The sequence below is a fragment of the Somniosus microcephalus genome, chromosome 2, assembly GCF_052327205.1.
Source record: "Somniosus microcephalus isolate GS21.2 chromosome 2, FLI_Smic_1.0, whole genome shotgun sequence".
Taxonomy (NCBI): Eukaryota; Metazoa; Chordata; class Chondrichthyes; order Squaliformes; family Somniosidae; genus Somniosus; species Somniosus microcephalus.
This window is the reverse complement of record NC_140988.1, coordinates 328,520,814-328,535,967: the sequence shown is the minus strand read 5'-3', so window position 1 is coordinate 328,535,967 and position 15,154 is coordinate 328,520,814.

The window sequence follows — 15,154 nt, the reverse complement described above, 5'->3', positions numbered from 1 at the left end:
TGTGGCTGTTCTCCCCTCTGGGTCCTTGGTGATCAGTCAGCTTCAGGCAGGGGATGGCGGGTCCTACCGTTGCCTGGCGGAAAATCCTGGAAGCTCAAGAACTGGAAATGATGCTGACCTTCAAGTTTTGTCTGGTAAGTGGATGCTAAGTGTCGAGGATACTCTTAAAGGTTATCGGTGCTGCAGAACAGAAATTATGTCCACTGTGCTCCATTAAAGGTGGATATTTGCCCCCATTCAGGGTTGTTTGCATTATGGAACAAAGGAGTTTCTTATTTTACGCCACAATTAAATTATTCTTAACAAGAAATGGGAGAATGCCTATTTTTCTTCATAATTAAATGATTTAGTTGCGCAGTTGCTGAGAATATAAGTGTCAGTATTAAGCACTCACAGATCAGGCATACTGCAGCCCATCACAGAGTAAAGCTCCTTCTAATCAACAACAATAACATGCCTTTGCACTAACCTCAGAACAGCATCCCGATACTGCACTAATGTAACATTTCAATTTCCCACAGGAGTCATCGTCTTGACCTTTCCAAGAGAGATTTTCAATGTAGTGCCAAGTATGACTGGCCAAAGCCATTTCACTTAAGACTATTACAACCTAGCAGATAGAGGAAAGTTTCAGCCTAGTAGTCAAAGCTGAAGCTGAACCCAGGTCCCAGAGATGAAAGAACAATGTGCTAATGCACTGTGTGGCAGAGGCACTACATTAACCATCCTTTTAGTGGGAACATTTGTATAAAAGGGGCACGAGTAGGTATTTCAACAATGACGTGTATGAATACTTTGGTTTGTATCGTGATAGGACTTAGATTCATGCCTGTGATTCCCCACAGGATGAGTTTCAGGTCGTGACCACCCGTTGAATATGATTTTTCATTCTCTCTCACGAGACTAACCATAACTCACTTGTGGCAATCCAAATCATATTTCACAGCTGTTCATGCCTCATCCTATGCATATTTGTACTGAGCAAGAATTTCAATACCAACAATAGGCCACCAATGGGGAAACAATAACCTGGTTCTTAACCGTCAACACTGCTTCTTTTCCTGCCAGTAAGCGGTGAGTTCTGCTCCACAGTGATACGAAGAACCAACTGAGGAGGATAAAGAATACTGCTGTGAATGCTTGGCTGCCTTAAGCAATTTATCTGTGCAATGACTCTTCTGTTACCTGCTGTTTTAAACCTAAAAGAATTCTGAGTCCTGATTTCCATGATCTTTATTCATACAATGTAGATTTTGGTTTGATCGATGTATAATGTACCTGAAGTCAGGCGAGTCAAAAAGCACACTGGTACTGTTACGCTATCAATGGCTTTTACCACAGTGCTTTATTTTGAATGCCAACAGAGATTAATTGGCCCCGATATTTACGGGGTGGGGGGGGGGGTGCGAGCGGTGGAGCGGGATTGCAGGGGAGGAACCCAGAAATCCCGGGAAGGCGGAGGTCCTGCTGATTTTAATGGCGGGACGTCATTAACATTTTTAAATTCTGTTTCCCGTCCAGCAGCCGGCCAGATCGACAGGGTGCTGGAGACAGTCCTCGGCAATCGGGCATGATGGGGGCCGGGGGTCAGCAAAGATCGCAGGGTATAAGAGGGGTGGAGGTGGGGGTGGGGTGGGGTGTCGGGAGGGAGCCATAGCTCGCTAGTCATAAGGCATGTGATCGCAGATTTGAAGGGGATGGTGGCCGATTGCAGCAGAAGGCTTCCTTGAGGGGCTGTGGGGAGCACTCCTGCTCCTCCCGGCTCACAAGCAGTTCTGTGAAAAGCACTTAACTGCTTGATCTGGCTGCTCCCCTCCCCGTTTAGCTTACGGGTTTCCTGAGTCCTAGGAAATCCAGACGACCAGCGTTAAATTTAAATCAGTCCCTCAACTACACTATGGGAGCTGGATTTAAATATTATCATGAACTGTCCTGCCTCTTGAGAGTGGGACGCAGACACACCATGCAAGCTGCCACCGTAAAACTGTCAGCAGGCACATATACGGTGGGTTGGGGTCACGTTACGCCATTTAAAATTTTTATCCACCCCTAAACCTCTGCTGCCCATTGTAGGGGATTAAAATTCCCCCCCATTAAATCTGTTTGTGGTAAGATTGAAGGCCAAGGCCAGAATTTTGCCTACCTGGGTGGGTCTGGTGTGAGCGGTGGCCATGGTGGGTCACGACCCTGCTGCTGGCTACAACCCGCTGCTGAAAACGAACTTACATTAATGGGGTCTATTAAGCCCGCCTGGCACGTTACCCGGCCCAATTAAATGGAATGGATCTGGTGACATCATTCATGATGTGTTTTCAGGTGGGATCTTTAAAGGGACCCGTGTTTGCGTGGGTTTCCTCTGGGTGCTCCGGTTTCCTCCCACAGTCCAAAGATGTGCGGGTTAGGTTGATTGGCCATGATAAAAATTGGCCCTTAGTGTTAGGGGGGATTAAATACGTGGGGTTACAGGGTTACGGGGATAGGGCTTGGGTGGGATGGCTGTCGGTGTAGGGACCGGGTGCTAGGGTTTGGATGATCAGCCATGATCTCGTTGAATGGCAGAGCAGGCTCGAAGGGCCGAATGGCCTACTCCTGCTCCTAGTTTCCATGTTTCTATGTTTCTATGGCCACATTACATTTGAAGTTTCATCTAACATAGTGCTGCCAGTGCACTACAGCATTGAACTGCTGCAAACACTGGCAATGACTGCTCAGAGGCAGAGGGCTACACCCATGTTCTCTGATGACTCCCTCCACATGCCTATGGAGGGAGTCAGAGCACGCAGAGAGGACCTCTTCCCTTCCCATGGGTGGAAGACACCTCCCCAGGAGACCAAAACAGCCTGGCTGCACATTGCAGAGGAGGTCACAAGCAGGGATGCGTTCAGCAGGACCTGGGTGCAGTGCTCCAAACAATTCAATGATCTCATTAGAGTAGGAAACGTTAGCACAAAGCCACATTCAACCTCATCCTGCTGTGGCTCTCAGCACATCCCCATCACTCTGCCTTCCCTGATGAGTGTGAAAGGATTGGCTTGGTCATTGTAGGGTTGCTTTATGGTGTTGATGTGAGGTGGTGCCAACCTGGCGCATCATGTGGCAGCCAGGGTGTACAGCGTAAAGTTAACTCAATCTGGCCATGATGAGGCCTCCCGGGCAGCAATGTACTTGGGTGCTGATGCTCTCTGTCCTATGCAGCATCACTTGATTGCAGAGAGTGTTGGTGTTGTTGTTGTTGGTGCTACTGGTGTGCCTGGTGCTGCTGGTGTTGGGGCTGATCGTGGTCAGATTCTGAGGACCAAGGTGAGAGAGTATAAAGAGCACCCATGTTGATGGAATAGATGGCAGGTGAAGTACCAATGACAGAAGCATTCTGTCAATGGTGAGAGAGTTCTTCCAAAGAGGTGAGACTGGATGGAGACTTTGCTGGAAAGACTTGCAGCCTGCAGAATCTGTGTTGGAAATGGACTAAGCAACAGCTTCTGCCTGAGGAAAGTGATCTTCTGTCAGGTGGGAGCTTTTACCGCACATTTGATGCTGTCAAGTAATCAGCTGGAGCAATGGCCACTGAACTCCCGTCTCAGGTTGACTGACGTGCTTCCCGAGCAGCTTGGTTGCCGTGGCCATGCAGTTAAATTTAAAAATAAGTTAAAAAAGCCAGTTAAGGATCTGACAAATAGCTGTTAATCATTGCAATTGGGTCGCCCGCCACTGCCGGTTGGGTCAGCTCCGCGATGACAGACGCGCCAGGGGAAAGGCGCGTGGGGGCGGGATGACAGCAGGGGGCCGTGGATGGGTCAGGGTAGGGGGTGGCAGATAGGTGCGGGGGGAGGGGGCATGGCTAGATCATGGGCTGGACACATGGGGGTAGGGAGGGAGATAGATCAGGGAGGAGATCATGGAGAGATCATGGGGGCCCGATTGCGAGGAGGAGGGAATCCGATCACGTGGAGTGGGAAAGAGGTTAGCTTGGCAGGCCAGAATGAAGTACTCCTGCTTCTCCTGGCTCACAAGCAGTGCTGGAAAGGCTGTTTTCACCTCCCTTCAACTACCGGGTTTCCCGAGCCCTGGGACACTCGGCCCGCAGACATTAACTTTAAAACACAGCTAAAGTTTGAGGCAACAGCCTCATTAAAATATTTAAATTAGGGACCCACCTCTGGAGAGCAGGTTAGTCACTCGCCCCCAACCAACCTCCATTAGAACCGGAAGTGGGCGTGTTGATGGGGGGATTGGGGTCAGGTTTCCCATTTTTGAATTTTTATGTCCCCCCCCCATCTCCCCTCCGCCCCTCTCCCGGACGACCTGGTGGGTTAACATTCTCCCCAGTCTTTCAAATGTTGAACGGCATAGATGATGTCGATGTAAGATAACTATTTGATTTAGAAATTGCGCATTAATTTATAATAAGCCTAAAGTGGGACCAGAAATTGGGAGACTTCTTTTCCCCAGAGTAGTGCATGTGTGGACCAGATGGCCAGCTAAAGCAATGGCACTGGGGATGAATAACTCCTTCAGAAAAGAGCTGAAAATGTAATTGAGCATGGCATTGAAAGGTGCAGCGGTACGGCGATATTGTGATGTATTTGGGGGAGGGGAGGGGGAGTACAGCAGTTTGTTCACTTTGTTCATGAACGGAAAGAAGGATGATGCAGTCAGTTTAATGTCAGTTGAGAGCAATCTCTTGGACCCCGATGTTTACAAGGAGGCAGTTAGGGAGCACTGGCGGGGGGCCGGCGGGTGGGTGGTGGGGGGGGCGGTCTTAGTGACTGGGAAACCCGGAAATGAGGGTAACGTGGCGGTCCTGCCAAAGTTAATGGCAGGGCCTAATTTAAATTCTTTTCCTCCTGTTTCCTGGCCGGCAACCGGGCAGATTGAGAGCTGGCTTGGTGTTGGGAGGAAGGGGATGGGGGTGGGAGGGAAGGCCGCAGCTGGGGAGCAGAGAGGAGGGAGGTAGGGAGAGATTGTGGTGGTTGGTGGTGGGGGGGGGGGAGGTGGTTGGAGAAATTGTGGGTCGGGGTGGAGTGGAGATCGTGGGTCAAGGGTGTGTGGCGGTGGTTGAAGAGATCACGAGTTGGAGTGAGATCATAGGTTGGGAGAGATTGGAGGAGGGGGGGTGGTGTTGAAGAGAAATCGGGCTGTGGAGATTGTGGGGGGGGCGTCTGAAAAATCAGAGGTCGGGGAGGTCGCGGGGGTTGAAGAAATTGTGGGTCGGGGAGATCGGGGGAGGTTGAAGAGATCGCAGGGTGGGAGGGAGATCGTGAGGGGGGGTTGAAGAGATTATGGAGAGAGAGGCTGATTGTGGAGGGGGAAGTAGGTTTGCATGGGGGGGCGCGGGGAAGCATTCCTGCTCCTCCTGGCCCACAAGCAATGCTGGAAAGGCACTTACCTGCTGGATCCAGCCGTTCTTGCCTCCGTTCAGCTGCCAGGTTTCCTGATCCTCGGGAAACTCGGCCCGCAGCCATTGAATCTAAACGTCTGTTAAACTTTGAGGCACGTAACCTCATTAACATATTTAAATACCTCTCAAGAGCAGGTTACTCGCCTGTCCCCCCCCCTCCCCTCGCCCCCCCGCCCCAACCCACCTCCGTTAAAATTGGCCGCTTTTGAGGCGGGTTTGGTTCGGGTTTCAGATTTTTGAAATGTTAACCTCCCCATCATGGGAGGTTAAGATCCCCCCCACCCCCTTAGATTTCATAATCCATCATCAAATTCGTGAGTGTTCAGAGATGCATGGGATAAACAAGGACAGCCAGCATGGATTTGTTAAAGGCAAGTTGCATTTGACAAATTCAGTAGAGTATTTTTAAAAAGTGACTGACTTTATGGATAATGTGAATGCAATAGCTGTAGTGTATATTGATTTTCAGAAGATGTTCAATAACATGTCTCACAGGAGACTTACCACAAAAATTCAGGTGTATGATATAAGACAAAATGTAGCAGCATGTTAGAAAGTTGGTTGATGGACAGAAAACAAAAGGTTAGGGTAAATGGGTATTGCTGAGATTGAAGATGCACTGGGAGCAGTACCGTAAAGTGCACTTTTCATCTCGATGTATGATTTGGTCTTGTGCTTACTGTTAAACTTTGGTGAGGACACAAAAACAGGCAGCTTGGCACAAGTAACAGGGACTGTAAAAGACTTTAGGAAGACATCGACTGGTTAGCCAATTGGGCAAAGAGAAGGTCGCGCACTTAGAATCATAGAATCATAGAATAGTACAGCACAGAAGGAGGCCATTCAGCCCATCGAGTCTGCGCCGGCTCTTTTGAAGGAGCAATCCAGTTAGTCCCACTCCCCCACTCTTTCCCCATATCCCTGCAATGTGTTCTCCTTGAAGTACTTATCCAATTCCCTTTTGAAGGCTACTACTGAATCTGTATTCATCACCCTGTCAGGCAGTGCATTCCAAATCCTAAACACTCGTTGCGTAAAAACGTTTTTCCTCATGGCACCTCTGGTTCTTTTGCCAGAAATCACCTTAAGTCTGTGCCCTCTGGTTATCGACCCTTCAGCCATCAGAAACAGTTTCTCTTTATTTACACTATCTAACCCCTTCATGATTTTAAACACCTCTATCAAATCTCCTCTGTTTTAAGGAGAACAACACAGCTTCTCCAGTCATTCCACGTAACTGTAATCCCTGATCCCTGGAACCATTCTAGTAAATCTCTTCTGCACCCTCTCCGAAGCCTGTACATCCCTTCCAAAGTGTGGTGCCCAGAAGTGGACACAACACTCTGGCTGGGGCCGAACCAGTGCTCTATATAGGTTCAGCGCAACTTCCTGGCTTTTGTACTCTATGGCCAGAATTTTCTTTAACGGCAGGGCCTGGTTTGCATGTGAGGCCTCGGATTCCCACCCGCAGCCAGCCAGATTGAGAGGCTGGCTGGCTGCGGGTAGGCCTGCAGATGTGAGGGGCTGGTCCGGGGGAAAGATCGCAGGTGGGGGGTTGGGAATCGGCAGTTGGGCACCATGGGGGGGAAGTCGGCGATCAAGGATCGTGGGAGGGGGTCGGGGGGTCAGCGGTCAAGGATCGTGGGAGGGGGTCGGAGGGTCAGTGGTCGGGATCGCGGGAGGGGGTCAGGGGGGTCAGCGGTCAGGATCGTGGGAGGGGGTCGGTGGGGTCAGCGGTCAGGATCGTGGGAGGGGATCGGGGGGGTCAGTGGTCGGGATCGCGAGAGGAGGTCGGGAGGTCAGCGGTCGGGATCGTGGGAGGGGGTCAGGGGGTCAGCGGTCAGGATCGTGGGGGGTCAGGGGGGTCAGTGGTCGGGATCATGGGGGGGTCGGGGAGGTCAGCGGTCAGGATCGTGGGGGGGTCGGGGGGGTCAGCAGTCAGAATCGTGGGGGGTGTCGGGGAGGTCAGTGGTCGGGATCGTGGGACGGGGTCGGGGAGGTCAGTGGTCGGGATCGTGGGATGGGTCGGGGAGGTCAGTGGTCGGGATCGTGGGGGGGGTCAGGGAGATCAGCGGTCGGGATCATGGGAGGGGGTTGGAGGGGTCAGTGGTCGGGATCGTGGGAGGGGGTCGGAGGGTCAGCGGTCGGGATCACGGGAGGGGGTCGGGGAGGTCAGCGGTCGCGATCGCGGGAGGGGGGAGGGGGTCAGTGGTTGGGATCGTGGGAGGGGGTCGGGGAGGTCAGCGGTCGCGATCGCGGGAGGGGGTTGGGGAGGTCAGCGTTCAGGATCGTGGGAGGGGGTTGGGGAGGTCAGCGTTCAGGATCGTGGGGGGGTCGAGGGGTTCAGTGGTCAGGATCGTGGGGGTTCGGGGAGGTCAGCGGTCAGGATCGTGGGGGGTCAGGGGGGTCAGCGGTCAGGATCGTGGGGGGTCGGGGGATCAGCGGTCGGGATTGTGGGAGGGTGTCGGGGAGGTCAGTGGTCAGGATTGCGGGAGGGGGTCGGAGGGGTCAGCGGTCTGGATCGCGGGAGGGGGTCGGGAGGGGTCAGCGGTCAAGGATCGCAGGAGGGGGTCAGGGAGGTCAGTGGTCGGGATCGCAGGAGGGGGTCGGGAGGTCAGCGGTCAGGATCATGGGGGGGTCGGGGAGGTCAGCGGTCGGGATTGCAGGAGGGGCCGGGGTGTCAGCGGTTGGGATCGTGGGAGGGGGTCGGAGGTCAGCGGTCAGGATCGCGGGAGGGGTCGGGTGTCAGGGTCGGGATCGCGGGAGGGGGTCGGGGGGGTCAGCGGTCGGGATCGCGGGAGGGGTTCGGGGGTCAGTGGTCGGGATCGCGGGAGGGGGTCGGGGGTCAGTGGTCGGGATCGCGGGAGGGGTCGGGGGGTCAGGGGTCGGGATCGTGGGAGGGGGTTGGAGGGGTTGGCAGTCAGGCATCGCAGGGGGTGGTCGGGGATCGGCGATTGCAGGAGGGGTCGGCAGTGGCATATCGGGGTTTGCGGGAGGGGGGTCGATGGCGGGGGGTGTGTCAGTAGGGGACCGGGGGTTCGGGGATCGGGGATCAGTGGGACGGTGGGGGGGCGGGTGAGAGATCGGGGCCGGCCACTGGAGGATTGTGGCTGGCCTCAGTATCATCGGTGGGGTTGGGAGGAGGCTTCATGGTGGGGATCGGAGGCCTCATGAGGGGGTGTGGGTTAGGCAGGGACCCTGGATCCAGGAGGTAGGTATAAAGCCACTTACCGCCTGGATGCTGCACTTCCGGTTTAACTGCCGAGTTTCACGAATTGTGTGAAACCTGTTCACATGCAGTTAAATTCAAAATGGAGGTGAAAAAAAGTGGCTTCCAGCATCATTATAATATTTAAATTGACGTACCGCCCCATGGGAGCAAGTTGGTCACCCGTCCCCCCCCGTTAAAACTGGAAGTGGGCGGGTTGGAGGCCGGATCAGGTCAGGAATTCCATTTTTAACAATTTAACTGCCCCCACGCTCCCAACCCACTCATATTTTAGGGGAAAATTCCAGCCTATGTCTCTATTTATAAAGCCCAGGGTCCCATATGCTTTATTTACCTCTTTGTTAACCTGTCCTTTAAAGATTTGTGCACAAGCACCCCCAGGTCTCTCTCTTTTTGCATCCCCTTTAAAATTGTACCATTTAGCTTGTAACTTGGGGGCCCATGCACATAGATCATTAAAATGTCATGGACAGGTACAGGAAATAATCAAAAAGGCTAATGGCCTTTATATCTAGAGGACGAGAATACAAGGGGGTAGAAGTTATGCTACAGCTATACAAAGTCCTGGTTAGACAACACCTGGAGTACAGTGAGCAGCTCCGCCACCACACCTTAGGAAAGACATATTGGCCCCAGAGGGAGAGCAGCGTAGATGTACCAGAATGATATCTGGACTCCAAGGATTAAATTACAAGGAGCGATTACACAAACTAGGATTGTATTCCCTGGAATTTAGAAGGTTAAGGGGTGATATAATCAAAGTTTCCAAGATATTACGGGGAGCCGATCGGGTCGATAGAGAGAAACTATTTCCGCTGGTTGGGGAGTCTAGGACTAGGGGGCATAGTCTAAAAATTAGAGCCAGATCTTTCAGGAGTGAAATTAGGAAACATTTCAACACACTAAGGATGGTAGAAGTTTAGGCACTCTCTTCTTGAATGTGGAGTGTTAGATAATATATTTTGGAGGGACAACAAGGAATGGGCGTACATATTCCATACAATGAAACCGGAGGATGTGGAGGAACAGAGAGACCTAGGGATTCAAATATGTAGCTCCTTGAAAGTTTGGGTGCAGGTAGATAAAGCCATAAAAGTTCCAGCAGCATTTTGGGTTTTATAAACAGATGCATGGAGTACAAGAGCAAAAAAGTAATGATAAATGTATACAGGGTTAGGCAATGGTTACCATAATTGTGCAGTTTTGCATGTTCTGTTATAGCTCGGATATTAAAACCATGGTGAGATTCACCAGGATAATTCCTGAGATGAGAAACCATCGTTATGAGGAGAGACTTGAGATACTGAACTATTTCCACTGGAGCAGAGAGATTGTCACTTAGTGCTTGTGGAAAGAGGCTACAAAAAAGTTCTTTATGCAGAGGACTGTTGGAGCATGGAATGCTTTGCCACACAAACTGGTTGAATAAGAGACTATTACGTCTTTAAAGAAAAACTGGATAATCATTTGAAGACTAAGAGGAGATTTAATAGAGGTTTTAAAAATGTTGATAGGGTGAATAGGGAAAGGCCATTCCTCAGTGATGAGGGGTTTTCAATGTAAAATTGCCACAAAGATAGTGAGGAGAGAGGTTAGGAGAAATTTCTTTACACAGAGAATTGTTAGAGCGGAGGATGCTTGCCAGAGGGAGTAGTTGCTGTAGAGACTATTTCTTTTTTTTAAGGGAAGAGTAGATAAACATTTGAAACAGAGGAACATACAGGGCTATGGGGAAAGAGTGGGGCAGTGAGATTCGTTTTGCATTACTCCAGTAAAGATCTGGCACAGATATGATGGATTTAAATGGTCTCTTTCTGTGCTGAACCTTTATAAAACACTGGTTCGGCCTCAACTGGAGTATTGTGTCGAATTCTGGGCACTGCACTTTAGGAAGGATTTGAAGGCCTTAGAGAGGGTGCAGAAAAGATTTACGAGAATGATTCCAGGGAACAGAGACTTTAGTTACGTGGATAGACTGGAGACGTTGGGGTTGTTCTCCTTAGAGCAGAGAAGGTTGAGAGGAGATTTGATAGAGATGTTCAAAATCATGAGGGGCCGAGAAAGAGTAGATAGAGAGAAACTGTTTCCATTGGCTGAAGGGTCGAGAACCAGAGGACACAGATTTAAGGTGATTGGCAAAAGAACCAAAGCCGTCTTTTTGTATGTTTGTATATTCGTATGAAATAAAGAATTGCATTTAAAAACCATTTTGCCAGATCTGAACAACGGCTCAAAGTAGTTCACATACAACAAATTAATACAATAAGATCTGACAAGCAACAATGTGATGGAAGACTGCTAAATCTGTGTTTGATTGTAGTGGTTGAGGGAGGTGATATGTATTGCTACATTAAACCTACTTTGGAATTTGTGAACAAGCGTTCATGCTGCACAAATTAACCGTGACACTTTAGAATGCCAATTTTCACCTGGCAGTAGGTCAGTTTATTGGTCCCTTAGTCCCAGACCCATGTCACTTTCCCAGCATAACCACAGTGGCAGTATAATATTGCCAACGGATCTGAAAGTGCGTTCTATATTAGGTATAGAAAGGGAGCCATCACTCGCACTGTCAAAACAATTACTTTATCAAACCAGTACCCTATTAATTTGTCAACAAATTGCTGGCTGTTGTATCTGCGCAGCACATATAAACAACAGCTGCTGTAGCTGTACAGTACATCAAGATATGCAGCATTTAATCTCCCCCTTAAAAAAATTAATTTAATTAAAATGACAAATGTTTAATGTATGGCACTATTAAGAAAAAAGGAATGCATTCAGTACTTTTAACATGCAAAATAAGAGAAATTACTTCACAAAATAAAGAGTCAAAAACGTCTGGTGTCCAGAGCTGCTGTTGAAAGCTACTTAGCGCATGTCCACTTTAAAACCCTTCATCGGTTTTAATTTTACAAAAGTTAATTTATAGCTTTTAACTGTTTAAAAGGAAATGCATATTCAAGTTAAAACATTCCAGAAACATACTGAAAGCAGAATGTACGACACTGTTGTGACATAAAACGTGCTGTTAGAAATGTACTTGTGCATAATATTTTCTGTGGTGCAAAAGGAGAACGGTAACTGGGGTTGTGACCTTAGACTGCCTGGAGTGTGTGCTGGAAAGCTAAATACTGCATAAGTTTGACCAGCATCTACCATCAGCATCTCTCGGCATCTCCGTGTTGTGGAGAGGGATTTTTGAACGATTGTTTTCTTAATGCTCAGTTTTTCTGGATGGGTGCACCAATTGGTAGTCTGAATGCTATTTTCTCACATATGCCCACAGCAGTGGTAGTGACTTAACTCTGAGAAAGAATTTGCCTTTGCCGTACATAGCCCCTTTCACCTCATTAGGTTGTGCATATTGCTTCACAGCCAGTGAATTACTTTTGAAGTGTAGTTATTGTTGGGCAAATGCCAATTTGCCCAAAGCAAGGTCTGTAAAACAATAAGTAAGATTCCCCAATTCAACGAAGGGAAAAGATTTTTTAAAAATGTTGGCCCAGAAATTGCTGGAAAATGAAAAGGCACCATTATTAGTTAGCAAAAAATAATCCAGTAATTTGTGGAGAAGAAGAGCTATGCCATGAGTTCCGATTCTCCACACCTTGCTGGGTGATTTGCTGTTAGCCTCGACAAAACTGAAAAAAATTGCTGCCTCGCCGAGAGCCTCTCCATTGAAATTAATTGCATGTCACGAAATTGCTGGAATTGCGCCATTATGCCATTTTGGGCTAGTATTTCATATCATAAGGACCCTGTTACTGATGTGATTTATGGTCCTAACATGAAACTCAACCTTGGAGGCCCAGAAAGGGAACAAATTAAGCTGTGGAGTCTCAGTACGCCAGGTAGTGAATTGTTCATAGAGATTTAAAAAACTTTTTAAAAAATCTGTCTGCGCAGTAATAATGTACTAGTTTTGCAATCCACACTCCTGTTAGTGTCAGAATGCAATCATTTTCAAGGTGCAGAGCTAAATCATCATCATCATCGCCAAGTATACAGCACAGAAATAGGCCATTCAGCCCAACTGGTCCATGCCGGTGTTTATGCTCCACATGAGCCTCCTCCCACCCCTCTTCATCTAACCTTATCTAGCTTCCCCTTAAATGTATCTGTGCTATTTGCATCAACTATTCCTTGTGGTGGCCAGTTCCACAATATTACCACTCTTTGGGTGAAGAAGTTTCTCTTGAATTCCCGATAGGATTTATTAGTTATATGGGGTTCGTGGTTGGGGCTAGGGGTTAGGGTGTTGGGGTTCAGGGCTGGGGTTAGCATGTTAGATTTAAGGGTTAGGATTAGGGTTAGTGGTTAGGTTTAGGGTAAGTGTTAGGGTTTTGAATTAGGGTTAATGTTGGAATAGACTGGCAGCTAATATAAAAGGGAATCCAAAAGTCTTCCATAGGAATATAAATAGTAAACAGGTAATAAGAGGAGGGGTGGGGCCAATTAAGGACCAAAAAGGAGACCTACCCATGGAGGCAGAGGGCATGGCTGAGGTACTAAATGAATACTTTACATCTGTCTTTACCAAGGAAATAGATGCTGCCAAAGTCATAGTGAAAGAGGAGGTAGTTGAGATGCTGGATGGGCTAAAAATTGATAAAAAGGAGGTACTAGAAAATTTGGCTGTACTTACAGTAAATAAGTTGCCAGGACAGGATGGGATGCATCCTAGGATGCTAAGGGAAGTAAAGGTGGAAATTGCGGAGGTACTGGCCTTAATCTTCCAATCCTCCTTAGATACAGGGCTGGTGCCAGAGGACTAGAGAATTGCAAATGTTACACCCTTGTTTAAAAAATGGTGTAAGGATAAACCCAGCAACTACAGGCCAGTCAGTTTAACCTCGGTGGTGGGGAAGCTTTTAAAAATGATAATCCAGGATAAAATTAACAGTCACTTGGACAAGTGTGGATTAATTAAGGAAAGCCAGCACGGATTTGTCAAAGGCAAATAGGCCTAGAAATTCATTGACGCCACTTTTGGGGCGCTAAAGTGGGGCGTCCGCTAAAGTTTGCGGCCGCCGCCAAATCTAGGCCACTTCTCCGATATTCATTAGCTTCGCCCTACTAGTTCGGGCGAGCGCTAAAACTGCTGCTGGGCGCCTCTCTTTGGGCGCTAAGCCGGAGGTGGTGATCGATAGCGCCAAGGCCGGGCGCAGCGCAGGTGCGGCCATCTCGTGACTGACAGCAGACACCCTGGCGCCAGCCAGCTCTTAAGGGGGAAGGGTCGACTGTGTCTGCTGCCACGCCCTGGATAGTGGAGCCCTCCAGCTAGGCCTGAGCACTGCTGCTGGACCCAAATAGTGCCTGAAGACATGGAGAAGGCCCGTGAACGTGCGCAGCGCTTCTCAGAGCGTGATCTGAGTGTGCTGCTTGCTGCTGTGGAGAAGAGGCGCCATGTTTTGTACCCGGACAATGGCAAGAAGGCAACGGTCCGCGTCTACAGGAGAGCCTGGAGGCATGTCGCCAGCAAGCTGTCAGCCAACAGCGACGTCCCCAGGACCGGTGCCCAATGCCGCAAAAAGTTAAATGACCTCACACGCATTGTCAGGGTGAGTACCCTTTCCAATGACCTCCTCATCCTTGCATGTGCACCTCACATTATGGGCAAAGGGACCTGAAAGCTCTAATGGCCAGCCTTCATCCAGCAGCTATGGCACAGGCATGAGCATCAATTGCACATTCTGCACTGAACAAACTGGCCAGGCTATTCCACCATGGGAGGCAGTGCACACCAGATCATGGCGACACACTGGCCAGGCTATTCCACCATGGGAGGCAGTGCACACAAGATCACGGCGACACACTGTACTTAGAGGCCGTCCTTTCTCTTGCAGGCCAAGCTGGCGAATAATCGCAAGAGCCGGACTGCGACCGGGGGAGGACGACCCCATATCCAGCCACTCACCGACCTGCAACATCGCGTGGAGCGCCTCATGGGTGGCCGGGTGATTGGGCCCGTTGCATGTGGAGATGCCGACCCTGTTCTGGGCAGCAATGGTAAGGACATCACCTTTTGCACCTCTCTCGTCCCACTTGCGCATCAGATCTACATCCTTTGCCACTGTCCGACCAATGCGCTGAATGCCACCACTCATGTATCCCGCACTGATGCCCTCTCCTCACTCTAAAGCTACTCTTGTGCCTTCCTGCTTTCAGATGGTCAAGAGGAGGTCTCTCAACTTGCCAGTGACAGATCCTCCGAGGAGGAGCAGGAGGAGGAGCAAGAGGAAGGCGGCCCATCAGGGGAACCCTCAGCCGCGGCCACCCAGGCCAATGTAGGGGACACGTCTTCCCTGGAGGGCAGCGTGGCGGAAGTGTCGAAGGGGAGGGGAGCTCCTGGGACCTGCGTGCTGCAGAAAGGCGGGAGGGGGGTGGAAGCCAGCTCGGCGGCCTTCGCCCCAGAGGGAGAGTCCGGCCTCCAGTCAGGAGATGCTCTTCGCCGAGGAGATGGAACGCCTCGAAGACTTGTCCGCGGACTCGGAGCGCCGGCACACAGAGCTCATGGCGGCAGT